The sequence below is a fragment of the Mastomys coucha genome, unplaced genomic scaffold (genome assembly GCF_008632895.1).
Source record: "Mastomys coucha isolate ucsf_1 unplaced genomic scaffold, UCSF_Mcou_1 pScaffold22, whole genome shotgun sequence".
NCBI classification, from domain to species: domain Eukaryota; kingdom Metazoa; phylum Chordata; class Mammalia; order Rodentia; family Muridae; genus Mastomys; species Mastomys coucha.
The window spans coordinates 256,615,921-256,636,917 of NW_022196905.1; the positions used below are offsets into that span (position 1 = coordinate 256,615,921).

At 43.5% G+C, this 20,997-nt stretch overlaps 1 long non-coding RNA gene across 1 annotated transcript; it reads right to left on the minus strand.

The window, feature by feature from the left end:
* Positions 1-4,803: 4,803 nt before the first annotated feature.
* LOC116068100 lies at positions 4,804-5,921 on the minus strand. Its single transcript, XR_004109435.1, has 2 exons — positions 5,871-5,921; positions 4,804-5,000 (listed from the first exon to the last, which is right to left on the minus strand). It is a non-coding gene; the product is annotated as an uncharacterized LOC116068100 (long non-coding RNA).
* Between the last annotated feature and the right edge of the window lie 15,076 nt (positions 5,922-20,997).

Sequence of the window (20,997 nt, forward strand, 5' to 3'; positions counted from 1 at the left end):
GGCATCGGCCAGTCCCTCACCTTATTTGAATCTTGTCCAGCTCTGTCTGCAGAGGCTATATCCCTGTGGTTCTCCTCCTGTCAACAGCAATAAAAACTGGGCTCATCCATTCTAACACTCCAGTCAAGAAGCCCAGAGAGAGAAAGGCCAGTGTGGACAGAGCTTCAAAATTTATGAGACAGGGACACAAATAATATCCTGCATTTTGAGGGTAGAGGCAGGCCTGGAATTTCTGCAAAGGTTTTCCAACTTACAACATATTTTAATGCCATATGTATGCTCGGCGGCCGAACAGCTCTCTCTAGATGCCAGAGCACTGTTGTTTAAAAAAAAAAAAAAGGAAAAAAGAAAATGATCCATCCTAGGATCCAAACAGGCTACAAATTCAAACAGGAGAAAATATTTTAAGTGGTTCATATGAAGGAAGGGCTGTTAGTCATTAAGGCCACGGGAAACAGCCATGCCAAGTGCAGACCCCCCCACCCTGAGGAGGCCCTGATTTGCCAAACATTTATGATTCGTCCTAGCCTGTGTCAAATGTCCCATCCATCACATCATTGAAAGCTCATAATGGCCTTCCTAACACTTTGAATGCCCAAATGGTGCAGTGTACAAGCAAATCTCAGTAATTGGAGTAGAGTTTGCTTTGAAAATAATTTACAAAGGACCACAGATTTAAAGAAACCCAAAAATGAGCAACGGGGAATGGCCACATCAATCCCTTCCCTAGGTGGACAGCGGTGTGCAGAGACGTGAGGAGGGGCCTAGTGATGAAGAGCCAGGCAAGAGCTTAACTAGTCTCCTTCTATTGCCAAAGAAACTGAGGCTCAAACAAATTAACCATCTTCCTCAGACACACACAGATTGCAAAGTTTGCAAACCTGGGACTGTTTGATCTCAACACCAGAACTTTAAAAAAAATTCACAGTGTGTTCATAATCACAGACTGGAAGTATCTCAGAGAAGGAGGATGGAGGTTTGTGAGTGAACCTCCTGGGAGTTCTAGGAAAGCTACCCTGCTTGGGGCAGTTTTGACATTAGGGAAAGGACCACTAAGGATGGATCATAGGAATATCAGACATTTAGGATTTGATACTTTGTAAACAGCCAGGTAGCTCATCACTTCATTCTTCTCACTGGCACCATCCCTTCATTCATGAGTGCACAGCTCAGGAGTGTTAAGTATCTGTCAAGAAATTGAAGCCATGGGCATGCCCATCAACAGATGAATGGATAAAGAAAGCAGGGAATATACAGATAATGGCCTTAAAGAAGAAGCAGGGTTGAACCACACCAGAGAGCAAACAAACCTCAAAGGTCAAGTTAAATCACACAGTCATGAAAGGACAAATGTCATATGACCCAGACTTTATCAGCTAGACAGGTCTGTTATGGTCCTTTTAGAGAGTTTCAGTTGTTTGAGACTCCCAAATCCACCACCAAGTCATCTCCTCACATCCCCACCCAGTCTCTACTTCTCCTGGTCTCTCTCCCTCTCCCTCTCTCCCCCTCCCTCTCCCTCTCCCTCTCCCTCTCCCTCTGCCCCTCCCCCTCCCTCTCCCTCTCCCTCTCCCTTTCCCTTTCCCTTTCTCCTCCAATGGCTTTCAGGGCAAACAGCTCCTAACTTCTCTTTCTCATCTCCATTGACGTTAACCTTCAAATGCTTCGTCCTTTATTGAGTCTTTTGCAGCAAGGTTGTGCTCAGAACTAAGCCCTGCATGATAGGTGGTGGAATGAGGCCTTCTCTACTGCTGGGGTTTTGTCTTTTTAGGTTGTAATATTTGGAGAGCCAAGTCTTACGTTCAGGTTGTCTTCCCACTCACAAAGACACAGAGACAGAGATTGCTGCAATCTGCATGAGGTTTTTAATAATCCAGTATAGTGAGGTCATCCTGCATTCAGGCAAAGGTGACCCTGAGGAACAAAAGCACACACTTTTTATACCCTTCCAGAACATAGGTTTACAGCATGAGTTGGTTATCTCTCATTGGTGGAGCTCATTGTTCTTTTGAGTCCATTGACTTTTGTACCCCAGATGAGGAGGAGATACCTGCTGCACATAGAAGGGGTGGGGGGAGATCCACTCCCTACTGGGGACGTTTTCTGGAACTGGGCATTACTCCCTACAATTAGGGCATCTCTTGGGAAGGATGTTTGCTCAGTAAACCCTTCTGAAGCTCTGTCTTTAGTCTTAATGGACATTCCTGGCTCCTCGGTATTTTTATGAGGTGTCTCTGTTTGCTCAATTCTTACAAGGTGAGGTATTGAGCTATGTTTGTCTTGACCAGCAGCAGTGTTAGACTTTGCCTGTGACATCTCCCTGGGCCTTCATGAGAAAAGCCACGTTCCATCTTCGAACACAAAATACTGAAGGCATCTGGCACCCTCGCCTCGGTTTCCCTGTTTCTCCTTTTGGTGTCATTTGCTATTTGTGCATATACAATTGTCTACCAAGCGCCTAAGCCATTTTGTTGTATAATTGAGATGGCTCTTGGGAGGTTACAAAGACCAGAGCCAGGCTCAACTCTGGTAAGATCCTTCATGCTCTCCTTCCTGACCACCCACCTAAATTACATTTCCCAGCTTCCTTTGTGTTCAGGCAGAGTCACAATTAGGCTACTGTCACAGAAGGAGTAACATGATGGGCATCGCCAGGACTAGCCCAGTTGTCTTTCATACACGACCCTTCATTTGTCCTCTTTCCTCAGCTGATGGTAAAATTCAGAAGACTCAGAGAATAAGCCCTAGGCCCTCCCAGATGGTAGAATCATTCAATAGAACCCTGGGTACCCTAGTCACCATTAGGAAGGCTGCATTTGCAAATCTAATGGCATTTTCATGGAGTAACAAGGAAAAACAAAACAAAACCCCATTCTGGTAGGTTAAACTTCTTTGGTTCAAAAAAGAAAAAGAAGTCTTAAAAAAACTTTGGGCTAGGGAGGTGGCTCAGTGCTTGCTTACTGCTCTTATAGAGGACCTGCATCAGGTTCCCAGAACCCATGTTGGCCAGCTTACAACTGCCCATAACACCAGTTTTGAAGGATCTGACACTCCTCTATGGCCTCCAAATGCCTCCTTTCTCTCTTCCCCTCTCCCATGTGTGCATGTGTGTGTGTGTGTGTGTGTGTGCAGGTACACATACATGAATAAAAGTAAGTCTTAAACCACCTTGCTTTATAATTTGTCACCCCCCCCCCCAGAAAACCATGCCCTTTGAAGTATGTAGTCTACAGAAATCTCAGGTGTCAAATGAGCAGGCCATAGTGTACACTGAAGCATTCCAGAGAGAAGAGCCTGCTGTTATGAGAGGGCACTAAGGTGGGAGTTGCCTTGGGCAGGGAGATCAGAGGGTCTGGAGTCTGAAGCTTGGGAAGTAATTGTGTACCTCTTATCAGGCAGGTACTCATGGCCACTCTTTCTGTTTTCCCTGGTGCTTTCTGCTCTTCTACACTTCTGTATTCTCTCACCTCCATCCTTCCTTTTGCTACTGAGATAAGACAAAACAGAAAACAACACAACAACAACAACAACAACAAAGTATCCCAAACCTGACCATAGCAAACAAACAAACAAAAATCCGTGTCTTCAAGGAATGCCAGGCTGGCTGACAAATGAGCTCTCACCAACAAACTTGTCAGGTTGAGGAAGATGAGTGTGAATTCATGGTTTCAAAATAAGGTGTCTCTGTCACTACTCCTCAGCCGCTCATTAGCAGGAGCAAAAGGTACACCATTCAGCACCAACTCAGAGCCTAGCATTCAATTGCTAACACCACACTCCTGAACACTGAGATGTCCATCCCATCTCATGCACTTGAAGATAAGAAAGACAGCATAGGTTTGCAATGTTCTCTTTCTAACTGAGAATTGAACTCAGGGGTGTGGCACATGCCAGCCAAGAGTCCTATAGAGCCAAATCCCCAGCCCCACACTGCCCTTCTGTATCCAGAAAGCAAGACTGCTTCAGGAATTCACTGCACGGACACAGAAATCAGCTTTAAAGAACTCCTGCCGGCTAAGTGGCAACAATTTGAGCATCAGTAATTGGAAAAGAGTAGCAATAATTGCATTTAATTGGGACAAGTGATGTCTATGAAAAGCTATGAGTTAATAGTGAAAGTGACCATAAAGTATGCAGTTTTTATACTAGAAAGTTAAAAATGATAGGATACACTCAGGGATTCTGTGGATGTTAACAAAGAAGGGGAGATGGGGCCTGTGATCTTCACAGTAAAATAACAAGTGCCATCTACCATGCAGACACCACACCAACCTAGCCCAATAACATAGCAACATGCACCAGGCCCAGCACCCATTCTATTAATCCTATTCTGCAAATTGTCAGAGAGATTACATGACCTTCTCAAAGCTAAACAGCTTCAGAGTGAGGGAACCCCAAATCTGAATTCTGGCTAGTTCCAGGATTTGCCCTTACCATGAGATTGTGCCAGATTCCCATATAAGTTAGTGATTTATTTTCTTTTATCATGTAGTTTTTTTAGTGTGTGTGTGTTTGTGTGTGTGTGCCACAGTGGAAGCCAGCCAGATCAGTTCTCTTCTTCTATCATATGGCTCCCAGGGATGGAACTAAGTCATCAGACTCAGCCGTAAGTGCCTTTATCCACTGAGTCATCTCACTGGCTGAGATTATTGCTATTAATAGTAGTAGTAGTAGGTAGTAGTAGTAGTAGTAGTAGTAGTAGTAGTAGTAGTAGTAGTGTAGCAGTATTTGTATAAAATAGAAACCTATACTTACTTGTATATGAATAATTAAGAAAGGATAAACTAACCACACATGCATTAATTCTAAAAATACCAGATCAGATGATGTTCAAAGTTCAAGCCCGATTGGTCAGTACTGATGGGCACATCCAGGCAGCCAACTGAAAGGAGGGCACAGCTCAATGTTGCAAAACCATTAATTAGCCAAGAATCCTGGAGAGATGCAGGGAGGACGCAGATCCAACTGCTCATCTCCTAGGAGATGGAGCCTCCAGAAAGCTGCACAGATTATAATAAGATATGAGGAGAAATGTGTGAGCTTTTAATAATACAAACAGGCAAGATCAATAACATAAAACAACAGCAAGAGAGGATCGGAGGTAGGATGCCAGCCCAGCAAGATGCTCATGCAAACAGCTGGCAGCGAGATTCCCAGGAGCCCCAGAGGCAAACCCTTATGAAGGGTATCTCTGTAAATCATGTTGGTAGCCTGTGTTGAATGGGTACTACTCATCCTGATGAACTTGCCTGCAGCCCTGTAGGGACTCTTCTGCTTCCATGGATCAGAGAACATAGCCTTTGATTAGGTGTGGCCTGTAATAACCCCCAACCAGAGGGATGGAGAGAATGTCCCATGGGTAAAACACTTGCCTCACAAGCATGAGGATCTGAATTTGGACCTCCGGCACCCATGTAAAAATCTGCCTGTGGTAGTCTACCCCCTAATTCCAGGACCAAGGAAGCAGAGGCAAAAGAATCCTTGGGGCTATTGACCTGCCAGTACAGTTGAACCTGTGAGCTTCATGAAGGACCCTAACTGAAGAATAAGGCAGAGAGTTGCTGGGGTGAATATCTGATGATGTCAGCCTCTAGCTGTGTGTGTGTGTGTGTGTGTGTGTGTGTGTGTGTGTGTGTGTTTGTGTGTGTGTGTGTGCATGTATGTATATGCAGGCACATACATGCACACACAGACTAACTCAAACCAGCTAAACTATCAAATGGCTACAATGAAAACTTGGCAAGAAGTAAAAACAATGAATGTACAAAAACTACAAAGTGGTACTTGGAAAAGCACTGGGTAGACTATGTTCCAAAGCACTGGTTTGGAACATGTTTTTAGTGAGTCGGAAGGACACCTGTAAGCCTTACTTCTTTGGATGTTTCCTCTGCTTTTAAAGCTGTCTGAAATGCTCTCAAAGCTCATACATCATCTACCTAGCAACTGCTGCTGCTGCTGTTGCTGCTGATACTGATGATGATGACTATGACTATGACTATGACTATGACTATGACGACGACGACGACTACTACTACTATGATGATGACTGGCCATGAGCTTTCTGTATCGCCCCTCCTCCTCTGATTTCCCATGATGCATCTCTGTCAGAGGGCATTACCCAGGGACTTTCAGAACCCTTTCCAAGAAGGACCTTGGAAGTAGCTACCTCATCCCTACCCTGGCACAGTCCTACCTTCCCCTCCCTGGCACAGCCCTAATGGCTAACAAGATGTGAGGGATGCAGACACTCTTTCTCTCCCATCTTCATAATTCCGAGGCATGGATTCCATGCTGTTCTAGAACTTTCTCTCAGTATCAGCATCTGATAGCTGTCTAGATAGCATTCTCATTGCATGATGACTCCTCTGATCCAAAGCAATTTTCCACTTTCCTAAATTCCTCCCAACTACTCACTTTTTGGGTTGTTGTTGTTGTTGTTGAGATAGAGTCTCACTGTGTAGCACTGGCTGACCTGGAACTCACTATGTAGATAAAGTTGGCCATGAACTCCTAGAGATATGGCTTCCTCTACCTCCAGAGTGCTAGAATTAAAGGCATTCACCACCACAGCCAGTTAACCAACTCTTTAATATATTGCTCACACTTAACCTTTATCAGAGAACCTTCTAAAGTAAACCCAGCTGGGACTGCATTCATTATTGCAGTTTAACTTAATTAAGGGTAATTAGTTAAGTTTGTAAGCACTATTTACATTAGTAAAAGATTGTTTTAAGAATTTGCCAATAATCTACTAGATGACTTTATCAAGTGGGACAGAAGGCAAGGCACACGGATTCCTAGTTGTTTGCAAGCAGGCTCAAAATCCCTATGTAAAAATCAACACTTGGTGGGCAAACGTGTCTGGAGACAGGCTGAACCTTAGTTCCTGAACTCCCTGGGAGAGCTGAGACTTCTCTATCTCTGTCCTCATAGCATCTGGTGCATACATTGCTGCAACAGTGCATACTGTGCTATGCCGTACTTTCTGTGTGTGTGTGTGTGTGTGTGTGTGTGTGTGTGTGTCCTTGAGATTCCAGTCTGAGTTCCTGAAAGCCTGAGACTGAGGTTCCTTTGCCACATTGTTCCTTTGTCAGCCCCACGCGACATTCTAATCTTGCCATGTCAGTGATTGCGATACTCAGTTGTTGACAAAAGGAATAAAGCAGTGACTGAGTAAGAAGACATCTGTCCTGTCCGATCGACTCTGTGTCCTGTTGACAGAAACTACTCTATTAGCTGTCAAAACTGTCCCTGTGCTTTGGAGAGGCTCTCGTAAACATTTGGGGATTGATGTTGAAAACTAAATGTGTAAACAAATGAGTGAATGGATTACAGAATAAATAGAGCACAGATGTGTGACAACTCCAGACTGTTTTTGAGCAAAACCATCAAAGGTGGCTGGCTTTGTGCTTGTTGGTGGGATGTAGCTTAGCTTGGTTGTCCTCTGTTTTGTAAATACCACAAGGGTAGTAACTTGCATCATACCAATTCTAGTTAAGTAGCTTGATTCCTTAGGACAATTTCCAAACTTGCTTTTTCATTCACATTTTAAATATTATTTTCTGTGCTTTGGCTTCGATTATAAACATGGCCAACCTATCCTCTCATCAGGGTGCTTTTCCATTCAGTTTTCAGCATACCTAGAGGTGCATTCATTCAGGCATTTTAATAAGGGGCTGGTTTTCCTTAGCCTGCTGTCCCTTGGGGCCTGTAGTTTGTTTTTTATAAATAAAGTTTTATTGAAACACAGCCGTGGCTGTTTGTTTTGTGTTGTCTGCTGTTGCTTTCATACTACAAAGTCTGTAATGGCAGGATGGAATGGCAGAGAGCCCTCTGCCTGTATAGTTACAAATATTAATTGTCTGGTTCTTCAGAGAAAAGGGGGAAAAAAGCAGATTCTTCTTCCAGAGGGAGGCCAAAAGGAAGGAAACCCACATCACACTACCATGCATTTGGGTGTGCAAAGAGCCTGTCATGCGTCCTTATAAAATGAAGACTCCATGTGCTCCTCTTCCGACTTCACCCTGTAGACAAAGTCATACTGACAAGAAGTAAACAGAGCTATGCAGAATAATTGGTGCTAGTGAACCTCACACAACTTCTAGTGATTGTGTATTTTGTTTCTTATAACAAAATATTTATAGAACACACCCTCCTTTTTATTTTTTCATTCTATCACTATGGTAATTATCCACTATGATAATTATTCTTTGCTGGAAAACACTGGAACACTGTGGTGCCTGATCCCCATGTGCTATTCCTGGAGCATGGAGGCTCAGTGGTGCTGTGTCATACTATCAACTAGCTCTCTCTCTCTAAGGGTCCCATTGCTTCTCAACTGTAAAACATTATTTCTCTTCAGCTAATATGGGGATTAAATGAAATAATTAGTAGCTGGAAGAAAAAGACTATACTTAATGTAATTAGGGCTTCTGAGGTACTGTGCTAAGTGCTTTTGGCATGCATTATTTCATTTGACTCTCCCTAAGCATAGTAAATGTTGCCCCTTCTTGAGGGCCAAGGCGGAGATATACAGTGACTCCATTTATTTTCTCAGCCAGCATTTAAGTTACTTGGTTTTTAAATCAATAAATAAAGGAGTTGTGCATGGTCCTTCTTGCCTGTAATCCCAGCACCCAATAGGATGGTGAGTTCTAGGCCATCCTGAGCTACATAGTAAGACCCTGTTTCTAAATAAAGAAATAAATTTGAGGACTACAGAATGTTTCAAAATTCACATACTTTGCATAATGGCTAAAGCAAGCTATTTAACTTAGGGACTGCCTTCCTTTATCAATTATTTGTGACAAGGACACTAACAATTCTATCCTCATAGCAATTTTTAAGTATACAGTACATTTTGAACAGGTTTTTTTTTCTGTGTATTCTGCTTGACTTATGGAGACTTTGTATCACCTCCTAAGCATCTCCCAGCTATGCTGTCACCCCTGCCCCCAACCTGGCTACTTCTAGCCTGTGTTACACAGTAACCATAGGGGGACTCTCTTTTTCTGTTGTGCCTAGTTTTGGCATCCAACATGTAAATGGGACCATGTAGCATTTTCCCACTACTGCCTGTTTCTTTTTCTCTTAACACAGTGTCTTCCAGTTTCACACAAGCACAGCATTGCCTTCATTATCTTCAAGATCTAAATACTACTCCATGAAGTGCTGATGATTCTTTAGCATCCTGATTTAATTTACTTTGGCTATGTAAGTCACTACTAGTAGTAACTGGATCATTTGGGAGATGTTTTTAATTTTTTGAGGAAAGTTCTTACTGTGTTCTCTAAAAGCACCACTAACATATCCCCGCCAGTAAGTTCCATGTTTTTTCCCCCTGGCAATGGTCAAAAAGACACCTCGTTGGTAATGGTGTTCTTCTATCAGTCAGGGGCAGAGCAGATGGCAACTCTTTGTTCATCCTAGCTTGATACCTGGCTTGATGCAGAGCTGTTTTATGAATGCTTAGCATTCATAAATATCAAGCCATATCAAATCAAATCCAGGCAGCTCAGCACAGGAGGAAGACAGACAGAACTACAGACTCCCAAGCCACCCACCCACATGTGTGCATGGCACAGGTGGGCCATAGATACCTGCATGCTGACACACCATGCAACATGGATGGAGGATGTCACCTAGAGGCCTGCCAGCTGTGTGGCCAGCCTGCAGCTGGAGTGTGAGCATGTGGTAGTCAGATGGGAGAGAGAAAAGTGGAGCAGCTTGAGCATTGTGAAGAAAGATAGACCTGGAGACTCGAGGGTAGAGATGAGCAACCTGCTGTGAGTGAGTGACCAGCTGTGCCACCTGGGTCATAGTGTGGTTCCAGCTAGAACTTAAGGTCATGTCTGAGTCCATGGCTCATGGCTATGCAGTGGTAGGGGTGAGCGGTGATGTCCTCGGCTCATATTACAACTAGAGAGCATGGGGAATCTCTGGTTGGGGCAGCCACCAGGGATCACGTGGATATCCAGGGGGCTGTGTATAACTAGCACTGCCCTTCACTGGATATGATGCTTTGCAGAGCAGGCCCCCAACTCTTACCACTGGCAGCACTTACTCTATCTATGCCTTGTCTAAGTAGTACAGTGGAGCTGGCCCTGATGGTGGGGTGTTGTGAGCTGCCCCTGAAGATATGAGTATGGGAGGAAAGTGGACCCCACCACTCATCTGCCAGGGGGTAGCATGTATGGGTGCAGAGGTGATCCCCACACCCAGTGCCCCTCACCACCTCTGGCAGTCAGGAAAACAGTCATGATCCCACAGGGTCATGAGCTCAGGAGAGCTAGCCCTGCCCCTCACGAGTTGGAGTACTCAGGAGAGCAGGCCCTGAATATCACCTGGACAGCCCAGCAGAGCTGACCCTGGTCATGGAGAACAGGTGAGCCAGCTCCGAGGGCTAGAGTGTGGGAGATCTGGCCCTGCCAGTCATGTGCTATGAGGTGGCATGTGGGGGGAGGCTCTGCCCTCTCCTCTCCCCACCTGCTGCAGTTGCTGGGGTCATGAGAGTGGATAAGCTGGCCCTGGCCTTCACTGGCTGCAGTACTTGGAAGAGTGGGAGAGTGACCCCCATGCCTTGACAGGGCCACACAGTGGAGCTGTCTCTGGAACTATGGGTGCAGTTGAGTAGGCCCTGAGGGCCTGAGACCAGGAAAGCTGACCCTGTTTCCTGCTGATGGCAGCCCTGAATGGTTTAGCCAGGACAGTGCTGGAGAGTTTGCCCTGGTGATACAGATAAGAGAGAGCTTGGTGGGCTGACCAGCTCTGCCACCAGATCCAGTGCTCTGAGGTGGCCCACCCCAAAATCTATATCATCTGCAAATGGTTGGGATGCATGAAAGGTCCACTCCTGCAGTCCAAAGCTGCAGGATAACTATGACATACAGCAACAGGAGGAGTCTCAATGAGGATCCAGTATTGAAGGTGTCACAGGAGCCAGAGGTCTTGACCCAGACCCACGACTCATTGCAATGATCACTTGCAAATGAAGATGTACGGACAGGGAGATAAACTGTGGGACACACTGTGACATACTACGACTTCCAGAAGTAGATATTTTCTATGCTTTTGTTGTTGTTGTTGTTGCTGCTGGTGGTAGTGGTTTGTGTTTTTATTTTGGGTGGAGGTTGCAAAGGTGAAGAGCAGGTATGACGGGACAGGAAGATGAGTGGGACTGGGGTGCATGATGTAAAATTCACAAAGAATAAATAAAAAGTAAGTAAAAAAAATAAAACAAAAGGAGTTCTATGTTTTTCTCCACCAGTGTCTGTTACTTATTTTATTTTAATTTATATGTATGCAAGTATGCTATGTGTGGATGGGTGCCCAATGAAGCCAGAAGATGGTATCATATCTCCCGGAGCTAGAGTTATAGGAGCTGTGAGCTCCCAGCATGAGAATTGGATGCTTTAGACCACTGACCTCTCTCCAGCCTCTCAGTTTTTTATATTATATTATATTTTATTTTATTGATACTGATTTTTTTGATACAGATATCTAGCTCTCCTGTTGATGGAGGACCATACAGAAAACCCTAGATACCAACCCAAAGCTTTCAAGGTGGTGGTTTCTGAATAGAAAAGCCCTCGGCCTCATTCTCAGCTCACCATCTCTCCATCTCAGATGCTGGAGGCTTCGGTGGGCGGGGTGCTACCCTCAGGAGCTGTCCTGTCCTCCAGTGTGGAGCTTAGTGTTTCTCTTTGCTGACATGAATATGCTGATGGTTACTGCTGCCTTGATCCTGCCTGTCTGTGTCTGTAACCTCAAACTGATGCTCACTCCTTACATTGCCAAAGAATCTGTCCATTGTACCATTTATCTGCTCTCTCACTGAGGCCTGGATGAGAACAGTAACGACACCCCAGCATGAAGGCTGTCCTAGCCTGAGATGTTTCCCCACCAAACAATTTCATTACTCCTGAATTCAGGCTCTCTCAAATTCCCAGGACATGGACAGAATGCAGTAGAATATCAGATGCACATCCTCTAGCCCAGTTCCCAATAGAGCTCTTGTTAGTCTCTGATGCCTCGGGAGATGGGCCTCCACTCTCCACACTTCTCTTGACAATCTGATCTTCAAAAGTTCCACATACTCAGAGGTTTGTTTCTTAGGGAGCTCTAGATCCTGTCAAATTGACAATTGTCGCCACGAGCAAGTATTTAATGCAGACTCCTCTACGAGCTTCCTATTACTCTAATACCCGAGGTTCAACCTGGACAAAACTAACAACTGGTTCCAGTGGTCACAGGTGGTTAGGTAGGATGATACACAAGACACACAATATGAACAAACACTGAGTATATTGGAAGATAATGAATACCATAGGGAAAATATAAAATGGGGAAAGGGTGATTGAAAATGCTGTGGGGTTGGAATGATGGGGGAGAGGTTATGGCTGAATGCATTCAAAAGATGTTGACAGAAATGAAGGCTTGAAAATGGATGCCAATCAGCCTAATAAACAGTGGGGACAGCCTCATGGAATATCTGGGCTCCTAAGCAGAGAGCTAGAAATCTAAGTTCCATCACGGTCCAGAGCCCAAACATACCAGCAAAACGTGGTGAATACCCTGTTCAGGCTTTCTCAGGACATGCTTCCCGAGTCTCAGATTCTCCATATCACTTCTGGACTTTGCCCTTCCCTGTACATTTCTCTCAGGTCATTGGTCACATGCCGGTCCCTGTCTTTCTAATTGGATCATCTAAGACATGATAAATGACTGTGGTTCTGCATGGCTGGTTCTGCACCTCTTTCCCTTCTAGCTTGGCAGTTTGTGACTTCATCTTCCCAGTCTTTCTAAGAGTCTTCTAGACCTTGCAGGTTCTATAAACACTTAGCCTAAGAGACATCATGCCGTCTCTTTCCCGGTGTGAAGCCGACAGTTACAGGGTCATCTCATTTGTGCTGGCTGGCTGAAGGAGGCAGAACGTCTTTCTGTCATTTAGAGTCCCAGAGTTCTGATACATCATGTTTAAAAATATTTATTTGCTACGAATGTGAGTATACACCTGTCAGGGCTCATGTCTCTTTTCTCGTGATTAATAAACTTGGGAAAGGTACCACAGAGATGGCCTCAGAAGTCCAGAGCACTCCTTGCTCTTCCAGGGAGCCAGAACCCACTTTAGATGGCTCACAACTAGCTAAACCTTGAGCTTCCTGAGGTCTGACACCGACTTCTGGTCTCTGCACATAAGGTATATATTTACACAGACACAAACAAATGTACATACACTAAAAACTTAAATGTCAAAAAATCAAGAAAGAGGTTGGAGAGATATTCAGCAGTTAAGAGCGTTTACTTTTCTGCCAGAGGACCTGAGTTTGGTTCCTAGCACCCTCATCAGGCTGCTAACACAGGGCTCCAACTCCAGAGGATGCAGTACCTTCTTCCGACCTCTTCAGATTCCTGCACACATGTGCACAAACTCCCATAGAATTGAAAATAGAATAAAATAAACATTTTGAGACAGGATCTCACTATGTAGCCAGCCGTGTAACTAGATATGTAAACCAGGCTGGCCTCAGACTCACTGTGATCCATCTGCCTCTGCTTCCATAGTGCTGTGTGTACCACTACACTCAGCTATTAGAATACATCTTGAAGGAATAGAATGCAAGGAAAGTCATTTAATATCCAGGGTCACAGGTCATCGCCTTACACCACTGGCTCTATTTAGGTTAAACGGTAGTGGTGACCTATCCCCTGTATCTTCAGTCAAATTTGACTCTCAATAGATGTCTCCCTCAATCTCCATAGTTTGCCTGGGTGCCATTTCTACAATCAGTTAAATGACAATGGAAAATAGAGACTACCTCGTCTAGTTGTTTTGAGATAAATAGGAAGTGTACATATTAGCATAGGGCTTGGCTTTGACACTGGACAGACATGCACATATCAGCTCCTGAAGATGGAGGGGACGCTGTGTTAGAGAGAGATAGGTTGCATTAGCCCAGCTCTGCTGCTTCTTGGTGTGTGTGTCTGGGTGCCAACTCACACTCCCTGCACTGAGAACCAAAATGGTAACAGAGAGTTGTATGGCATGTGAGACAAATGTATACAAATATGTAAAAGACTATGCGTCCTTGGATAGTAATGCCGATTGCTATTAAGTGACATGAAACTACGTTTATGAAAAGGTTGAATATCATCAACTTAATTACTGAGTCAGATGAACTGTATACAACTAAACTATTCTATAATTTATCAATTTGAGTAATAAATGGAATGCGAATATAAAAATAGCAGCAATAGAAAATTAAATGGACTAATTGTATAAGAGGTTGCTATAGTATCAGGCACTTATATCAGTGGCCACATTGTTGCTGATCACGGTGGGGTCATATCACCATCAGCAGTCTCATCATTGTTAGGATGTGCTGTTGCCAATGTTGTCTGGTGTTCCTGTCCTTGGTGCTACCGAGAGAGCACATAATAGCCCTAATCCAGATCGCACTGCATCTTCTCTCAGGCATATACTTATCATTCTCTGATTGCCTCTTATTCAATATCCCCACGCACTTTTATTTGAAAGTAGCTCCAGATTGAGTAGAAGATGGTTCAGTTGCTAAAGTGCTTGTTTTGAAAGCATGAAGAGCAAAATTCGATCATCAGAATCAATGTAGGAAAAGAAAATGCTGGGCATGGTGGCATATGCTTGTAGTCCCAGTGCTGAGGAGGCAAAGACAGGTCCTGGAATCTACTGGCTGGCCAGCCTAATCTTATATCTGAGCTCAAGGCACATAAGAGGCCCTGTCTCATAAGCCAAAATAAATGGTATCTAAGAACAAAAGCCAAAGACTTTTCCAGGTTCCACCTACCTGAGTCCCTGCTCACACACAGTCACAAAGAAAGTAGCTCTAAACATGAGGACCTCCTTCTGGTTGAGATGGCCAAAGAAAAGTCCTAAGAGAGAGGAGAGAGGATGGGGGTACCCTGACCTGACTTCTACTGGGGCAGCCTTCTCTTTCTAAGAGCCTTTCTGCCTGGTACCCAAGTTGGATCCATTATAGCATGTGCTGTGAGGACAAAGTGCCTGTGTGTGTATACTCTGTGCCCTCAAGTGTTGGCTGTCCATAAATGTCAATAGATGGGTTTAATGGAATGGAATGCACAGGAGAAGCCTCAATAAATTGTATTTTAAGAAAAAAAAAACCTCCTAAACCTGCCTGGTGCTCTAGCTATCAACAGACAGCCTCGCTCTCTCTGAGCAGTAGTTCTAGACATAAAGGCTCTTAAAACTCGCATCCACAAGCTGTGAGTGTGCTGGGCATGCCTTTCCACTGGATGGTGCATGGGGCCCCAGATGGCTGAGGCTTTTTATTTCACAGCACACACATTTCTGAGTTCCAATTAATTGAATAGGGAAAAGCTGTAAACTTCATGACAGAAGAACCATCTCTTTGACGAAATCTGCAGAGTACCAAACCAAAGCTCCCTCCGTCTCCTTGTTTACGCATGCGAGGCTGAATAGCCATTGTGGCTGATTTTTCCTGTTGTAATATATTTGGTTCAATAGCTAGAAGTTCTGATGTTGTACACATATAGGCCAGAGGGTCCTGTGGGGAAACATTTTTCCATGGCATAATTACCTAGAGCACCGCGGGATAGCACCAGGAATCCCAAAGATGCCAACTCTTACATTCCAGGTTGCTTTTCTCCTCTCAAATTCAAAAATTTCATTTTCTCTCTGTCACGTTTCTCTTCAAAGCATCAATCAAGGTTGTTTTCAACACAAGCGCTCAGATCTGCAGTCCTAAAGATGCCCAGCCTCCTCACCTCCCACCTCTCACACAGAAGCATTGCAGAGAGTGGGAAGAAGCACTGTTTCTTCAATGGTTCAACTCACCCCATGGAAAACCTTTGTGGTTGCATTTCTCCACACACCATGGGCCTCAGGGTGCTCTTCAGCTCTCGTGAGAGTCCTCTCTCATTACCTGGTTCAAGATCCAGTGTCAGAATCTTGTTCTCTGCCAGGGCTATGCAGTTTGCCAGCCGCCCTAAGTGGGTTTCCTAAGTTGTCCAAGTATATGTGATTTCTTGAGCTGTTCTTCTTAAGAAAAACTTGGGATGTTGAGCAGATCCATGGGTGTATCTGAGACCTTAAGTATCCAGGAGGTCATCCTTCACTGGATGTAGTGGAGTTGAAGACTTTTTTTTAAAGATTTTATTTATTTATTTATTGTGCGTATATGAGTACCCTGTAGCTGTCTTCAGACACACCAGAAGAAGGCATTGGATCCCTTTACAGATGGTTGTGAGCCACCATGTGATTTCTGGGAATTGAACTCAGGACCTCTGGATGAACCACTGAGTCACCTCTCCAGCCCAGTTGATGACTTTTTCAGTTAACATTGGCTCCAGTGGCCAGATGGGGCAGCGCCTCTTCCCCAAGGGCAGTACACTGCACCCAGGAACTGCTAAAAAAGCTGTTAGTAATAATTAGAGAATAGCGTGTTCAGCTGACAAAGGGGTCCAGGTGAGTACCCAAACATATGCCCATTAACATGTTGCTTTCAGAAGAACTGAAAGCACTTTCAGAAGAACTGAGGAAGGCTGTTGTTGATGCCATTGTACACAGAAGGTAGTAAGTTTGGAGCCATGTTTCTCAGAAGTCGATGCTGTAGCAGGACTTGTATGATTCAATACTTGAGAACTTCTGCTACAATCGTGAAACAGAGGGAATGCTCCCTAGAGCATTCTATGATATCTGCATTACATTAATAACAAAGTTATGCTGTAACTTCTGTACAAACCCCAGGACCTCCAATGGACAGAGATGTTAAAGTTCCCAGTAAAATAGTGATTCTCAACCTGTAGGTCATGGCTTATTTGAGGGTTAAATGACACTTTCACAGGGGTCATATATCAGCTATCCTGACATATTTACATTAAAATTCATAACAGTAGCAACATTATAGTTATGAAGTAGCAATGAAATAATTTTATGGTGGTGGTGGGGGGAAGGTTACCACGACATGAGGAATTGTATTAAAGGGTTGCAGCATTAGGAAGGTTGAGAGTCGCTGCTGTAAATGATTTACGAAACTAAATCCAAATATCAATACATACTTATGCCACAATCAAATGAAACCTATTTTAAGTAGTCAAGGCTGGTTCAGCATGCAAAATTAGTCATTGAGATCTAATCAAACAAATAAGCTAAAGAAAAAAAACTCCTAAAATTAAGTGACAGGTAGAAAAGCTTTTGCAAAATCCAACACCCATATATACATACATGTAAACACACGCACACATATGTGACAATACATTGCCTTACTTATGCTTTTAGTCGCTGTCTAAATAAATGTTTGGATAGGGCCATACCTATTCAAGCATTCTACTCCTTGGCCTTTGTAGGCCTGTAACCATAACATAATGCAAAATGAATTTAGTTCAACTTCAAACGTCCCCATGGTCTATGGCAGTCTCAACAATGTTTAAAAGTCCAAAGTCCAATGTCTCATTTGTTTTAGTTGCTGTTAAAATGTACCATGCCTACCACGACTCTTATAAAAGAAAACAGAAAATATCTAATAAAAAAAAAAAGAAAACATTTAGTTGGGGCTGGCTTACATTTTCAGAGGTTTAGTCCATTATCATCATGGCAGGAAACATGGCAGCATGCAGACAGACATGGTGCTGGAGAAGGAGCTAAGAGTTCTGTATATTGATCCTGAGGCAGCAAAAGGAGACTGTGAGCCACACTGGGCATAACTTGAACACATAAGACCTCAAAGCCTGCCTGTATAGTGACACACTTCCTCCAACAAGTCCACATCAACACCAACAAGGCCACACCTTTTAATAGTGCCACTCCCTATGGGCCAATCATTCAAACACATGAATCTATGGTGGGCATACCCATTCAAGCATTTCATTCCCTAGCCTCTATAGGCTTGAAGTCATAACAGAATGCAAAATGAATTTAGTCCAACTTCAAAAGTCCCTATGGTTTTTGGCAGCCTCAACAGTGTTTAAAAGTCCAGAGTTCAATGTCTCTGCTGAGATTCATGCACTATCTTAACTGTAATCCCCTATAAAAATCAAAATCAAAAAGCAGATCACATAGTTCCAGCATATAATGGCACAGGATCTACACTGCCATTCTAAAATGTAGGGAAGGGAGCACAGTGAGGAAATACTGGACTAAAGCAGACTGAAAACCAGCTGGGCAAACTCCAGACTCTGCATCTCCATGTCTAACGTGAAAGTGCTCCACAGATCTCCAACACCTTTCAGTTTTGTTGATTGTAGCACACTTCTTTCTCTTGTGTTGGTTCCTCTCCCTATTAGCAGCTTTCCTTGGTAGGTTATCCCCCAAATCTGGCATCTCCCACATCTTGAAGTCTCCAGGGTAACCAAGGTTTCACCTTCATAGCATCACACATGGCCTCTCTGAGCTTCCATGGAGGGACACCCCTGACACATGCCTGACCTCAGTAGCTTTCCTTAGTCTTAGAGGGAGATTTCTTAATCACTTCTTCTATTCTTGACTCTAAAGCCAGAACCATGTGACTGAAGCTGCCAAGTTCTGCTGCTTGCTGGGACTAGAACATGGCTTCCTTGTTCAATTACATCTTCACCAGCTTTCTATTTTCAATATTTTCCTTCACTGCCTAAGCTTTGCTATACTGAAATTTGCTCTATATATCAGGCTGACCTTGAACTCAAAGATCTGCATGCCTCTGTCTCCTGAGTGCTGGGATTAAAGGCATGTACCACCATGCCTGAACCTAAACTGTTCTTTAATTCTTTAATTCTTTTCATCAGATGGATGCTTAGCTGTGTGGGATTTTGCCCTGAGTTCAACACTCCGTGTGTGTGTGTGTGTGTGTGTGTATTGCAAGAGCCTTTACCAAAAAAGAATCACCAGGCCTAAATGACTATAGCTAGTGAACAGAATATCAAACCATGAATAATAGCACCAGACTCTCTTAAAAGTATATATAAGTATGAACTTTATATGCAAAAATAGATATCAAAAGAGCTATAAGTAGATGTAGACATGTTATGCATTTATGGGACAGACAACCCAGGTATGAGTAGGCATCAGATCACACATTCCTGGGTGAGAAGACCCAGGTATGAATAGTCACTTGTGGATAGTGATAAATGATTTTCTTTTCTTTCATTGAAAATGAAATTTTTTCATATAATATCCTATTCATGGTTCATTTTCCCTATACTCCTCCCAGTTTGCCTCTTATCCTCCCATCTGGATCCACCCATTTTCTGTCTCTCATTAGAAAACAAAAGGCTTCTGAGGTGTAATGATAAAGTTAAAAGGTATAATAAGATAAAACAATAAACAAGTCATTGGAATAGGGACAAAACAGACAGACAAAAAGAAAGAACAGATTCCACAAAAAGCACAAGAAACAGATACAGATGCAGTGAGCCACTCATTCGAACACTTAGTAATTCCATAAAGCTCACAAAACTGGAAGCTCTAATGTATCCATAAAGGTGAAGGAGAGAGAGGAAGAGAGAGAGAGAGAGAGAGAGAGAGAGAGAGAGAGAGAGAGAGAGAGAGAGAGAGAGAGAGAGAGAGAGAGAATAAAAATTTTAAAAGATTTTTAAAAAGCCCCAACAAGACATCATGAGACAAGGAGCCTCCAAAGACAGCACTGCTCTTTGCTGGACACGTGGCCTACCCATTAAGAGTAGTTTGTTTCCTAAGTGAGACTCCCTCAGAGAAAACTAAAATTTCATTTGTAAGTGCTTATGCACTGGAGATTGCTTCTGGGTTAGAGATTGTGTGTCCACTTCTCCTTTCAGCTCTTGGATCCATTGGGTGCAGCTCCATGCAAGCACTGTACACGCTGACTCAGATTCTGTGAGTTCATATGATCCTGTTCATTTAGAAGGCTTTGTTTTCTTGGAGTCGTCCATCTGCTCTAGCCCTTACACTCGTTCTGCCTCCTGATCCCTGAGTTAAGGGATTTGATGGAGTCATCCTGCTTAGGACTGAATGCTCCAAGGTCTCACACTCTCTGCATAATGTCTGGCTCTGGGTCTCTGTATTTGTTCCTATCTGCTCCAGGAGGAAGCTTCTCTGAGGATGACTGAGTAAGGAATTGGTGGTACGTGATTTTGAAGTTTATGTGGAATGACTAATAACAACAAAATTCAGAAAAAAAAAACAGCACTCAAAGGGCAGAACAAAGATTGGGCATGTGCATGACCTAGAATTTTTCTCTATGGAGCTGTATCTCATCTCCTGTTTGTTTATTTATTTATTCAATCAAAAAGTCATGATTTTTTTTGTAATATCAACAGCAGCATGGACATTTATTATCAGCTCATTTTATAATCTTATATAAAACATCTTTTCTTCAAATTGCTCCAATTGTAGCCACTGGAAGCTCTTGCCCCTGCCTCCTCTGCCCTTTTTATAGACCCCTATACTTTGCACTTCCTTATGCTCTGGCATTGACAAGATGCTCTGCATTCGTTTTGTATATCCTTGCCTCAGTACCATACAAGAGCACTAGAATCAAAAGTACTAGAATCAGACATTTCTCCAATGTGTTCTCATTGATTTGTTTGGGAAGGGTATAAGAGGTCAAAATTTGAGTGCTAGACATGCTCATTGGAACCAGTCTCCACACCCTGCCTGTTGACAGAGCAAGGAAAGGTCTGCATGCATGTATATTATATCAGCACATATATTTAGTCTTTTTAAGAACAGTGAGTTTTTAACTATCAACTTGACATAGCCGAGAGTCAACACAAAGGGATTTCATTTGAGGAACAGCTCAAGTCAGATTAGCCAGTGAGCATATCTATAGGAAATTATTTGGATTAACTGATGTGAGAGGGACCAATCCACTGTGGGCAGAACCATTCCCTGGGCAGGAAGACTGTGTAAAAAAGCTAACTGAGCATGAGCCTGAGTGAGCCAGGAAGCAAGCTTGTAAGAGATACTCCCCCACGTTCCTGCTTAAGTTCATTTGCTGACTTCCTTCAGTGGCCTGAAAGTACAAGCCAAAT